The sequence below is a fragment of the Dendrobates tinctorius genome, unplaced genomic scaffold, assembly GCF_039654945.1.
Source record: "Dendrobates tinctorius isolate UK_male_01 unplaced genomic scaffold, ASM3965494v1 ptg000019l, whole genome shotgun sequence".
In the NCBI taxonomy this organism is placed as follows: domain Eukaryota; kingdom Metazoa; phylum Chordata; class Amphibia; order Anura; family Dendrobatidae; genus Dendrobates; species Dendrobates tinctorius.
The window spans coordinates 8,998,951-9,008,611 of record NW_027361687.1 but is presented as its reverse complement, the minus strand read 5'-3'; the positions used below and the strand labels follow the sequence as shown (position 1 = coordinate 9,008,611).

The following is a 9,661-nucleotide window of genomic DNA, read 5'->3' as shown; positions in this document are numbered from 1 at the left end:
GGATTCGTTATTCGGTACGAATACACGGATATTAGAAAATTACTGATTTTCCCAAATCCGAATATTTCACTATTCGCTCATCACTATTATTAATCTAATTAAATAAGCTTTTACAGAAACATTGATAATTTTAATTATGACTCATGGAAACATCAATGTTTTATTAGTAGTGGTGTTTCAGGTTCCACTGCTGAAATGCCTGAAACATTTTAATGAACTGTCACTTACAAAAATAGAGAATACTTAAAGGGGTCGGCCACTTTCTTTTATTAAAGCACTTATGTCCATACAATGGTTTATGATGGAGAAGACTTTGACCAGATGAGCCTCCTCTAATTATAAAACAACTCTCAGGGGAAAGCTGTTTCTGTACTGGAGGAGGATGAAATGGAGGTGAGGGAAGTAAAGAAAGAAGTTAAAGCAGCATGTAATAATCTGAAAAGTAACAGCCATGGGACACAATATCCAGGAAAAACAAGCAACTACCAACCGTATTTTTCGGACCATAAGACGTTTTTTTTTCTCCATGTCATCGGAGACCCCCATAGCACTGAGCACCGCCGAAACTGCTGCACCAGCCACACCAGGCTTGAATAGGAGCGAGATCATCGCCCTGCAGCGTCGAACTACCGGAAGAATCGCCCTACTCCTGCTGCCACCAGTGCTGCCGATCCCCCTAGGTAAGATGAATTCAGGACTGTAAGACGGACCCCCATTTGACACTAATTTTTTTCCCCCAATTTTTTTCTGAAAATTTGGGGTGTGTCTTATGGTCCGGTGCGTTTTATAGTCCGAAAAATACGGTAAATATATTTTCTATTGGCCACCAAAAGAGTTGAAGGCAAACCCAAAAGGTGCTCAGGAGGTTAAATAGAGGCCATCACAGACAGCAGGTGTACAACTTATACAGTTATATATAATATGTATGTAACAAACTTGTGAGCCCGTGCAATACAATACTACACATGGAGTCATATTCTCTTTCCAAGCCTTCATATTGTTGCATCCATACACTTCCACGTGTGTGCCGTATTTGAATATTGCTGAATCAAAGTTCAAGTTCAAGGTCACGATTTATCTTCTGCTTTATACTTTTCCACAGATAATTTGCAGAGAGCTTTCAAGCCCATTCTGCAAAACTGAATCATACTGGTACAGTAACTGAGCCCGAGTCTGAGACACAGATTCAGCTAAATAGTTCGGCAATCGTTAAAAGCCGCCAGCCAATCACAAACTAAGAAAGAAACTTGGCACTCAACTTCTGAATGAATGCAGTTATATTTAATGCAGGCAAATTAAACCAAATGTTTCGGCCTCATGTGGCCTTCATCAGTTACCTATGGATAAAAGATATATACAGACCATGTAAATACACATCCATAGTTATAACAGTGCATAAAATAAAAGAAAGCATATACAGAAGCCTCCAAATTATGGGGCCAAGGTCATAACATAGGAATTTACATGAAAATAAGCAAAGAACTTCAGTGTAAATTGCACAAAGATACAGTGCTGTGCAAATTAATTGGGACAAAGCACTTGTTTAAATAAAATCATAAGTTGGTTATCAGTCAGTGATTCAAGCCAGTTTTAACTGCTTTGAACAGGTGTGAGTGCCTGTTCAAAGCAGTTAAAACTGGTTTGAATCACTGACTGGTAACTGTCACGATCCATTTTTGGATCTGTGGCAGAGTCTGGATTCTCTTATAGAAACCTTTTTCCTTTCAGGCCCTGGGGGGTTAATATGGGTTTTTGCCCCCGGTGGCCGCTGGTGTTACTACAACTATAGTTGCTTTGCTGCTGGTTTTCCCCCCGGTGGCCGCTGGTGTTACTACAACTGTAGTTACTCTGCTCCTGGTCCCCCCCCGGTGGCCGCTGGTGTTACTACAACTGTAGTTGCTCTGCTGCTGGTTTTCCCCCGATGGCCGCTGGTGTTACTACATGTTCAATTAGCCAGCAGGTGGTGACCTCCTCCCCTCCTTCCTATAAAAGGTCGTCAGGTGCTGTAGCTCATTGTTGGTAATACTGGTCATTTGCTAACCAACCTTGGTGAAGACTGGACCTACCTGTGGAGAGGGGATTCAGCTTATCTGGAGAAGTGGAGCTGCTGCTGGATGCTGATTGGGTGCCTTTCTCTGCTGCTTGCAGCATTGGCAGCAGATAAAGCTATGTTTGGGTTTTTAGTTGCTTTAACCCCATGGTGTCTGTTTTATTTTCCCTTATGTGTTATTTGGTGCAGTTCACTTTATTCCCTGTCTCACCTCCTGGGGAGTGGCTTGTGGGTTTAGCTCAGGGCTAAACAGGAGATAGGGAAAGGTCGGGGACTTGGGCCTCACTACCATCAAGTGTACCCCCAAGTTAAGGAAAGTCAGGGCACCTCCTTAGCCTGAGGGGCAGTTCAGGGGTTCAGGTTCCACATCTCCTGCCTTTTCCCTACTGCCCTGTGACATTATTACCAACCGCCCATTTGTTCTGTTGAGCCATGGCCCTAATGCAGACCTGTCTCCAATTGCTGCAGACCCTCACTGAGGAGCGTGGGATGCTGCCTGGTGTGGTGCAGCAGCAGCTGCAGCAGTTGGTGGGGTATGGGGCCTCAGCTCAGATGCAGGCTCAACCAGAGCCCAAGTTATCTCTCCCAGACAGGTTTTCTGGATAGAGAATTTTTTGTTTTTTCAGGAGGCCTGAAGGCTACACTTCAGGCTCCGCCCACATTCATTAGGGAGTGAGGAACAGCGGGTGGCATTCATTATAGCCCTCCTTGAGGGTGATCCCCAATGCTGGGCCTTCTCCCTGCCGGCCAATTCACCATCTCTTCGGTCGGTGGACGAGTTTTTTGTGGCTTTGGCGAATATGCCCCCTGTAGTCCTTGCTAAGGAGGAGGACACATTGGTGCAGGCGGACAAGCCCAGGCAGGTGGGAGGAGGTGGTTCCCCAGCTGTGTTGCCTGCGGCTCATCGTGGTGTGGGGGCATGTTTTAGCTGTGAGCAGACTGGTCATGTTTTCAGGGTCTGCCCAGCGCGCGCCAAATCTTCTGTACCATCTAAGAAGCCACGTCCCCCTGGTCGGTTGGAGGGAGGCAACCAGGGAGTGTATATTTCCTCCATTTTACCCTCTCAGTGTACTATGTCAGCAGAAGTGGTGGTTGGTGGGGTAGCTGAGGGCATACCGGTGTTTGTGGACAGTGGAGCGGGAGTCAATCTGGTGGACGCTCACTTTGTCCAGACTCATGGCCTGAAGTGTAGGATGCTGGCCAAACCTCTATGCATCCAGGCCACTAACTCTGTCCCACTGAGCCAGGGGAGGTTGACTCAAGTTGTAGAAAATATATATCTGCGCATAGGGACTCAGCATGAAGAGTCCCTGTCATGCTACGTCTTGGGGGGTATGCCATCACCTATCATTTTAGGCTTCCCTTGGTTGGAAAAACACAACCCAGTAATAGATTGGCAGTCTAGGGAAGTAGTCCGCTGGGGTCAGTCGTGTGAGGGCTGCTGCCCGGGAGCTACTGTCTTTGCCGTCATTCTACAACCATCCCTTTCTTCTCCAGTGGGGCAGCAGAGGTGCTGCCAGGGAGTAGGGGCAAGCCTCAACCCTCACCATTTGCCAACCCTCAGAGGCGGAGTCCTCGGAGAAGGAGAGGTCAGAGGAGGGTGGTGGTTCCCTCTCTCAATTGTAGGGGTGTGAGTGTTGTGACACAGGGGGACGCCTCTGTTGTCTGTTCCTGGTCATGTTCACCGTCTTGTGGCAAATGTGTGCGTGGCAATAAACGGTCTGGTCCGGACCTGTGTGTGAATGAGTACGTATGGCTGTCCACCAAAAACATCTAGTGGAAGTGTGCTGCTGGGTTCTGGAGTTCTCGGGTGATCAGGTTGTTTTGGGTGTCGGTCATCCTCGGCCCGGGGACTTACCAGCAGGAGCTAACCCCAATTATGTCCATACACAACTCATTCCCCAGGTCAGCGCTCTGGAGATTTGTGGTGCCTCCGGAGGATACGTTGCCACTTCCATCTGCCCACATTTGCCATAAACCTGAGAGTCACGTAGTTGCTGAAGTGAACTCTGGTGGGTCTAGGTGTCCTCACTGTAGGTGGTTTTCTGGTGAGGTGCGGTGTTGAGGGTCCAGAGGCCCCTCATTGAAGGACGGGTACTGTCACGATCCATTTTTGAATCTGTGGCAGAGTCTGGATTCTCTTATAGAAACCTTTTTCCTTTCAGGCCCTGGGGGGTTAATATGGGTTTTTGCCCCCAGTGGCTGCTGGTGTTACTACAACTGTAGTTGCTTTGCTGCTGGTTTCCCCCCCCGGTGGCCGCTGGTGTTACTATAACTGTAGTTGCTCTGCTGTTGGCTTCCCCCCGGTGGCCGCTGGTGTTACTACAATGTTCAATTAGCCAGCAGGTGGGGACCTCCCCCCTCCTTCCTATAAAAGGTCGTCAGGTGTTGTAGCTCATTGTTGGTAATACTGGTCATTTGCTAACCAACCTTGGTGAAGACTGGACCTACCTGGTAGAGAGGGGATTCAGCTTATCTGGAGCAATGGAGTTGCCACTGGATGCTGACCGGGTGCCTTTCTCTGCTGCTTGCAGCTTTGGCAGCTGATAAAGCTAAGCTTGGGTTTGGGTTTTTAGTTGCTTTAACCCCATGGTGTCTGTTTTATTTTCCCTTCTGTGTTATTTGGTGCAGTTCACTTTATTCCCTGTCTCACCTCCTGGGGACGGGGTTGTGGGTTTAGCTCAGGGCTAAACAAGAGATAGGGAAAGGTTGGGGACTTGGACCTCACTACCATCAAGTGTACCCCTTAGTTAAGGAAAGTCAGGGCACCTCCTTAACCTGAGGGGCAGTTCAGGGGCCCAGGTTCCATGTCTCCTGCCTTTTCCCTACTGCCCTGTGACAGTAACCAACTTACGATTTTACTTAAAAAAATGCTTTGTCCAAATTAATTTGCACAGCACTGTATGAGTGGTGGATCTAAATGAAAGAGGTAATAACTACCTACCAGACTGCTCAGAGATAGGAAAAGACCTTTGTCAATGAAACAGGTAGAGGAATATATCCCTATGATAGAGAGAAGGGCGGTGATTAGAAAAGACTGGTCCATGCTAAAAAGCTAATAAGAAGCAGAAAAAAAAGCAGAAAAATTATCATCTTTGGGCATACCATTTAAATGCAGCCGCTAGTAAGCAGCAGTAGGTGTGGGCACAATGCTGTACAGTGTCCTAGTGGGAGAAAAACTCTGTATAAATATAAGTGGTAAAACCAGGGACAGAAGTCACCGGTGCTATTGTTCACCTTACAGACGTCAAAAAAGCGTACGTGTGCTGCCTGCAGTGATGCGGTTACCACCGTTCGTCGGCAGTGCAGGAGTGAGTCGAGGGGAAGCTAAAAAGTGGAAGGGGCGGGACTAGTGAGCAGCAAGAGCCTGTGAGTGTACAGAGGAAGTGGAAAATTGATTGACATGTGTTCCACTTGCATTCCAGCGGCCATATTGGAGCCTGTGAAAGTGAAACTAAGGGATTATATGGACCAGTGTAGAGAAATGGTGAAGCAGACACTGCGTAAAACAGAGCTGTAAGTTGCTGGATGGCACAGAAATGTGGGAAGGAGTCCAGAAGGAAGACAATTCAATACAAACAACTCTGTAATAAAGATGTGTTAGTGGTGCATAATATCTCAAAAAGTCACAAAACAGCAATTTCAAATGCAAATGTAGCAAACATTAAAGACAACTATGTGAATGGAAGGTAAATGCCTAAATGAAAAATAACAGGTCATATTCACGGTTGAGACCCCGTGGAGTCATTGTGTCTAACGTGTGTATTCAGTATGCCTCACGTTGTTTCAGTAATCTGATGCGGTCACCCCCTCTTCTGGGTTGCGGGACATGTTCAATGACCTGAAATTTTTTGGTCCATAGTGGAAAAATGATGGGGAATGGGAAGTAACAAATTTTTACACCTGATTGTAGATTTATGTTTAGAAATTCTGTCTTTCACAGGTTGGGTAGTTTCCCCAATATACATTAGACCACAGGGGCACTTGATTAAATAAACTACAAACAATGTGTTGCAGGTGGAAAAATCCTTGATTTTATAGAGTTTACCTGAGTGGGGGTGATGTATAGTATCCCCTTTAATGACATTGCTGCACTGATTACAGTGGAGGCAGGGGAAGGTTCCCCTTCTGGGTATACCTAAAAACTGCTGTGAAGTGGAGGGCGTGCTCTGCTTGAAGTCTGCTGAGACCAATTTATCCTTCAGGTTAAGGGCCCTCTTGGAAACGGGAGAAAGGGTTCATGGAACTCTGGAAAGTCAGGATAAGCTTTACTGAGTAAGTGCCAATGTTGGCGTATGGTCCTATGTAGTTTGCACATAAAAGGATGAAAAGTGTGTACAAAAGGTATGTGTGTACCCGTGGACCAACAATTGATGGCATGAGAGGCTGTAGGGGTGGATAGAATGTTGTCAGGATAACCCCTTTCATGAAATTTTTATTGCATCTCTGAGATGCGTGTCTGTCTTACAGTATTGTCTGACACAATCTTGATAACCCTATTAAATTGGGGCTTAGGGATGGCCCATTTCATGGAGATAGGATGTAAGCTATCATAATGAAGAAGGCTATTGCGGTCAGTACTCTTAGTAAAGAGATCCATGCTTAAATTGCCCTGGTCGTCCCTAATAACCAGCGTATCTAGAAAGCTGACCATATGGTAGTCATGTTATGGTGAAGCCCAGACCAGGCCAAGAATAATTCAGTAAATTAAAGAATAGGCTTAGGGACTCGAATGAGCCCCCCCAAATGCTTCCAAACAAGGATGTTGTCTAGGAAGAGATGACTTTTATAGATGACCGAGTCCTCAAAATCGGCCATATAGCAATTTGCACTACTTGTGCACCTCTCCAAGTAGTGCATATGGTATTTTCTCATTAGCCAATCAAAATCTGGCAGCTAACGTCAGCGCACACATTGCCAGCATATAACATCATTATCATTTGCCAGAGTCTGCACTTGAGATGAATGTAAGGTACGTCGCCGCTGGATGGAGAAACATGGTGTAGAATCATGGGGCAGGATGGCGACAGATGGGGTGGGAACATGGGGCAGGATGGAGACAGATGGAACAGGTTGGAGACAGATGGAGCAGGACCATGGAGCATGATGGAGACACATGGTGCAGTTTCATGGGGCAGGATGTAGACACTTGGTGAAAAAGCATGGGGCAGGATGGAGACAGATGGGGCAGGAACATGGGGCAGGATGGAGACACAAGGTGCAGAATAGAGACACATGGTGCAGGATGTAGACACATGGTACAGGATCATGGGGAAGGATGGAGACAGATGGGGCAGGAACATGTGGCAGGATGGAGACAGATGGGGCAGGAACATGGGGCAGCATGGAGACAGATGGGGAAGGAACATGGGGCAGGATGGAGACACATGATGCAGGTTCATGGGAGAGAATGGAGACAGATGGGGTAGGAACATGCAAGTCAGTGTATTACTTGTACACTTACACTATACACTGTATATTATATACAGAGCTCGTGTGTATAATGTCAACAGTGGTCACTGTATTACTTGTACACTGACACTGCATACTTAAGTACAGAGCTTCTGTGTATAATGGCACTTTGGTAATATTAGTATTGTGCTTTTTTATTAATGATCAATATTGTAGTATTCGGTCACTATGGTTGTAATATGTGATCTGGTCATGATGTAGCGGTATTTGTTCCTTGTTTGTGGTATTATTCGGTAACTATGGTGGTAATATGTGGTCAAGTCATGGTGTGCTGGTATTTGTCCCTTGTATGTGGTATTGTAGGTCACTATGTGATGGTAATATATGGTCTGGTCATAGTGTGGCAGTATTTGTTCCCTGCATGTGGTAATATTCGGTCACTATGTGGTGGCAACATGTGGTCTGGTCATGGTGTGGTGGTATTTTCTCCTTGCATGTGGTATTATTCGGTCACTGTGGTGGTAATATGTGGTCTGGTCATGGTTTTTCAGAATTTGTTTTTTATATGTGGTATTATTCAGTTTCTATGGTGGTAATATGTGGTCTGGACATGGTGCGGTGGTATTTGTCCCTTGTATGCCATATTATTGGTCATTTTAAAAATTGAAAAATAACTAAAAATATACCTAAAAAGTATTGGATATTTTAACAAATGTTTAATATGTTACAGTAGAGTAGAACCTGGCCAAAAGAGTCTACTTTGTCATGATGGCAGATTAAAAAATCTTTTGGCCAAACCAAAAGCTCCTGGCTATGTATATGATCTGGTGATAGGAACTGTTAATATGTGATTGGTGAGGATTTGGTGCAAAAGTGGAGTATGTCCAAGAGTGGGCGGTGGAACAGTTCAAGGTTCAAGGGGTGGAGGTGCTGCTGTGGTGTAGCCTGGGTGGAGTCTCAAGGGGGCCAGAAAATTTTGCCAGTATGGGGCCCTGAAATTCCTGGTGGCAGCGCTGATAAGATCACTGCTACAAGCTTCTGCTTCTTAAAGGCGAAAACACTAGACTAGCAGCCACCACAAACCATAGCAAGAGTCTAAAGCTCAGATCCAAGCCCGGACTAGACTAGCAACAAATCTCTCAGTTTTATTAGCAGCACCAAGAAGGTTTTTAGTTACAGATAAGCAAATCAATTCTCTGCATGCCGACTTAAAATTTACAGGTTCCTCGTGATTTAATTTGCACGAATCAAAAAAATTAAATCTCTGGCAGCATTTCATACACTTCTGAAGACTGCAGTAGCCAGAGAACAAGCCATGGCCACATGGGGTTCACTGATGGGCAGTCTGTATGTGTCTGTGTGGGCAATTTTATTGCTGGTATAGTTTTTGTAACGCTCTATATGTATTGATATTTTGCTAATAGCAATTTGGAATTCCTAGAAAACAATGATATCACGAAAGAGAAAAAATTGACTCGGAGTGTAGAATATTCAAAGAACCCATTGAAATACCGGTAAGTTTGTTGATTTATTTTACTTGTTCTTCATTTTAAATATTGTATTTGTTCCTGTTTTGTTTTTTTTACTTCAAAATACGATATGTGCATTGTGCATCGGAATTTGTTCATAGTTTTTTTTTAAACTATACTATATTCCGGCCCTCCAATCATCTGAGGGACATTGAACTGGCCCCCTGTTTAAAAAGTTTGAGGACCCCTGTGTTAAGGTAAGGCAGCAGATGAGATAGGGCACTGTAATGGAGACCGTTAATAGGAAAGTGAAAGCCCAAGTCTGATTACTTTGCATAATGGTACTAGCTGCTAGCTGAATCTACAGTATAAAGCAAATGCTTTGTAAAGGCAATAAGTAGCATATTTACTTTACAGCAGAATGCCAAAAAATGCTGTTTACTCAAGCCACTTTCATGTATTAGAAAATTGTTGCTTTTAGCTTTTCTATGGTAATTGTCTTGATATTATGCTTCAAAGACATGAATGCATCACATATCACAGCACTGTCGCTGCGAGGAGCCTAAACATTAATGGTTGCAAGGTCTGGAAAATTTATATTTCTATAGATACTGGAGGACAGACAATATTAGAAGTGTAAAGTTAGTTTTTACCCTGTAATGTGTTTGACTCATAATTCCATTTTAAGATTCACATTCCAAATTATTACAAACTCACCTGGTGGAGAGGA

At 44.8% G+C, this 9,661-nt stretch overlaps 1 long non-coding RNA gene across 1 annotated transcript; it reads right to left on the bottom strand.

The window, feature by feature from the left end:
• Positions 1-243: 243 nt before the first annotated feature.
• Positions 244-9,335, bottom strand: LOC141082768 (uncharacterized). The gene is made up of 2 exons (XR_012230580.1): positions 4,995-9,335; positions 244-1,337 (listed from the first exon to the last, which is right to left on the bottom strand). It is a non-coding gene; the product is annotated as an uncharacterized lncRNA (long non-coding RNA).
• Between the last annotated feature and the right edge of the window lie 326 nt (positions 9,336-9,661).